We start from the raw sequence: 4,606 nt of genomic DNA on the forward strand, positions 1-4,606 counted from the left end.
ATTCTGATTTGACTAAAAACGGGCTATTACAATACTACCATGAGCCATCAATATAATATACCTATACGTGATAATATTTCCATTTCCACACATGATAATTAGCTCATAAATAAACATAATCATGTCTCAAGTAATCATTTTCAAGTCATTATCAACATGCCAAGATAACCTTAAAAGCAAGCACATCAAAGTAACCAATATCACATAACTTGGTAAGGCATCAAAATGTACCAAACCAACCTAGCTTTCCAAAGCTAATACATGCCAATACACTATTAACACATACACCATAATACCATCACAAAGCACCCTATACATGCCAATACGCTATTAACACATACACCATAATACCATCACAAAGCACCCTATACATGCCATTATAAACCTTAGCAAAATTACTCAAAAACTACAGAATTGACCATTGGATAGTGTTATAGACATCTGACGAACTTTCAACCGATCAAGCTTCTGATAATCTGTAAATTAAAGGAGAATAACTATGTAAGTAATGAATGCTTAGTAAGCTCATATAAACTTTAAACATAATATATCATTTCAATAATGAACTTTATAGAATAAATATAAACCTTTACAAATGCCATAAGATTATTAATGCCTATGTAACACCATCAAACTCACCAGTTAACATACTTATTCATGATACATATGAAATCAATCACATTTATATAAACATAACCTTTAATTCATCATCGTTACCATACAATCATATTTCATTCCATTTGCTTACTTACCATTTCCAAATGCTTAGTATAAGCCTAAACAACATCATCAAATCACAAGTCAGTGCACTTGTCCATGATATAAATGAGTTCATCCATATAATAAATAGATTTCTCATATATAAGTACATCATTTAATTCATCAAACTTTTTATAACATCATGTTACTTCTCAATTGTGAACTTACCATTTCATTCCCCCCTTTTTTTTTACTCGTTGAACCATCTAGAATTATATCGGATACTCGAGAAAGCTCACACGAAGTGTACCTTTACATATAACCGTAACATTTCCTTTTTATGAATGCTCACACGAGTTGTGGGTCGAAATGTAAGCTACACGATACTACTCACACAAGTTGAGGAGAATCCGCAACAAATGCAGGACCTTAGCCATCGGTAGGACATTCAAGACCAGCACCCGAAACATGAAATCCCTAATAAAATGTCATTTGTATCCTAAGAATTACTAAAGTTCAACTGGGATTTAATATCCGTCAATTCATCATGGCATAAGTTCATTTATACTTAATTTCATTCATTTCATAACAATGTAATAACATTCAAATTTAGCTAAAACATTAAAACAAATACAGTTAATAAAAACTTACGTGACTAAATCGCAGCAATGACTAAGTACAAGGGTTATTTGGTAATTTTCTCTTATCCTCGATTTTCTACTCTTTTTTATGTAAAATAATAATTTCATTCAATTCAATATTTCTAAAAAAATATCAATTCAATTTATGCAATTAAGTCCTTCTGACATTTTTACAAAATTACCCCCAATATTTTACTTTTATACAATTTAGTCCCTAAGTTCAAAACATGCAAATTAACCATTTTTATTCAATTAATCCCATTTCAATATTAAAATAATTAATTTAGTTTATAATCTATAATTAATTTAGCTTAATTTAGCTTATTACCCTCAAAGTTTACCCTTTTGCAATTTAGTCCCTAAACCCGAAACTTGTAATTTCATCATTTTTAACCATAAATCATGCTAGTCGATTTTTACCCAATCTTATAACAGCCCATATTTATCCATAATTTACACTATTTTCCATGAATTTTACCTTTTTTCATAAATCAGTCCCTAAACTTGAAAATCATAAAAAATTACTTAACAAAATACTTATATTTAACAACCAAACTTTATAATTTATCATAAAATTTCAAGAACATCACAATTTTATCTATGGTAAAATTCTAAACATTTAACAATTTAACAAGTTGATCCCCGAATTAGCTAGATTAAGCTAATACGAGCCTAAAAACATAAAAGTCACTAAAAATAGGTAAAAATACATACCGTGCATATGAAACAAATCATGGCCAAAAGCTTGGTTTAAGCTTCCATGGAGTTTCAGCTTTCACCCTAAAAAGATAACAAAAATAACGGCTTTGTTGATCTTTTAATTATGTTTTAAATTTCATTTATTTATGAAATTACAAATTTGTTCTTTACTATTTAATAGAATTTCATAAATCATATCACCTAAACCGTCCAATATCTAAAATTATAGTTAAATTACCATATAAAGACATTCAAATATGTTTCAATGCTCAATTAACCCATAATAATCAATAGCAATTAGCTTTTGCATCTTTTATGATTTAGTCCTTTTTAATTAATTAACTATCTAAACATTAAAATTTCTTAACCAAATTTTAATACGACCTTAATAACACTCTGTAGATATTTAATAAAATATTTACAGCTCGGTTCATAGATACGAGGTCCCGATACCTCATTTTCTAAAACCACTTAACTTTAAGGTCATACCACTTAAACCTAATTATTCATTCAAATGGCATAAATTGCTAATTCAAAAATTATTTTAATATCATCTTTGACTCGTAAATATTAATTAATAACATTTACGAACTTACTCATTGGATTTGTGGCCCTGAAACCACTATTTTTTACACCACTGAAAAACGGGTTATTATAGTATGCTCCATTGTAATTGTCAAGTCAAAGAATCATGTGATGAGTTGAATCCCCTAGTAAAAGAATAGGCATAATAAATGGATATGTATGTATTTGAGTATGTATAAGGCCAAAAAAAAAAACTAAGTTATTTAAAAGATAAACTAAGTAAATTAGGAGGTACTTGCTATAGTAAAAATTGCATGAATACTTAGGATTTTTGTAACACCCCAAACCTGGCCTAGACGTTAGGGCCGCATCTGTGGTGTCACATTGGAGTGAGTTTTGAAAATTGCAGACTTAATAGAAAAGGTCATTTGTGTTAAGGCTTTGTTTGTAACTATTTTGAAAAACTAACTTGTTTGTTCCGTTTGCCAAATTATAAGTTCATTTAGCAAAAACAAGTTTCGTACTAGGTTGTTAGTATACTTTAAACATTGTCGTTGCGGAACCTTTTATATCAGGTTACGATGCGTGATAGTTGGAAACCCATTTACATTTTGAAAACCCGAATCCTATGGCTAGCAGATATAAATCAAGTTAATAAAATCCCCAAATAAAAATAAAACTTAAAACGGCCTTATTACATAAAATACCCCAGATAAAGCTACTTTTACCAAAATCAAAACAAACTTATAAACTGTGGTGTGGCCGCCTCCGAGTCCCTCACAACACCGACCCGCCTAAGGGTTACCTGCACAGTTAAGCAAAAAAAGTGAGTTATGAAACTTAGTGTGTAATCCTTATTTAATAAATAGGCAAACATACAATATTTGAACAGTCTGGGCTCAAGCCCATGTCCACATATCAGTGTAGGCCTTATCCCATTACAGTAGCAGTAAAAGGGTGGGCCTTAGCCCAATTCAGTATAGTATCAATAATGCATAAACAGATCCTACCCAACCATCCTCTACACTCCACTCCGTCTAGCCCTACACCCCATGTGGGGAAATAAATCAACCCACCCATCCCTACACTCTAGAATAAAGTAACGATTTTGACACTAACAGTATTTTCAGCTGAGTTCCCAGTAATAGGCTTATAGCCTTTCAGTACACTTCCTCCAACAATATATATATCCCACCCCATGCAATGCAACATAATATAAATGTATATACGATAAGAATAGCATGCTCAAACTATCATACATCACATAGGGGTATTTTTGTCATTTATCTTATAGGGGTAAAACAATCATTTCACAAATTAGGGTTTAGGTACTCTTATTATCCCAACAGTAGGTCCACAGTTGTCTCGTGCGACCCGTGCAGCCTTTAACAATTAAACAGCACAAATGGGCCCAAGCCTACCATATGGCCCATGTAGGCCCATACGCTCATGTGGCCCATTAAGCCCAAATAATGGTATTGGCCGTGTACACAACACAGCTGGCCCAACAGATCCTACACATCCGTGTGGTTTACTTGCGGGGCCCATGAGCTCGTGGGTCCACATGGCCTATTTGGGCCCAACTTTGGCCCAAGCTACCTATACTCATGAGATCGCTCGTAGTGGTCTCTACAGTCATATGCTTGCATTTATGCGTCTAGACGACCACACGGGTGAGCGCACGCCCACATTGTAATGGTGGTATTCGTTTTCTGGCTTTTTTCGTTTAACGATGAAAGTAGTGTGATTACACACCTGTTTACGAGTAGAGCGCAATCCCCACGAACACCAACTTAGATTCAAACATGCTCAAAAGTCAGTCCTGAATCATTAGGGTAAACACCCTCTTATAAGCACTTTATCTCCAATAGGATACAAGTTACCAACCTTGCTTGATCAAGTACGGTTTACTACTCCCTTTAACCGGTGATTGCACTCGACTTCCAAATCCTTGGCAAAATTGCATCACAATCCAATACTTTTACTTTCCATTGTAACACCCCGAACCCGAGACCATCGCCGGTGTCGGACACGAGGGGTTA

The sequence above is a fragment of the Gossypium arboreum genome, chromosome 3 (genome assembly GCF_025698485.1).
Source record: "Gossypium arboreum isolate Shixiya-1 chromosome 3, ASM2569848v2, whole genome shotgun sequence".
Lineage (NCBI taxonomy): Eukaryota > Viridiplantae > Streptophyta > Magnoliopsida > Malvales > Malvaceae > Gossypium > Gossypium arboreum.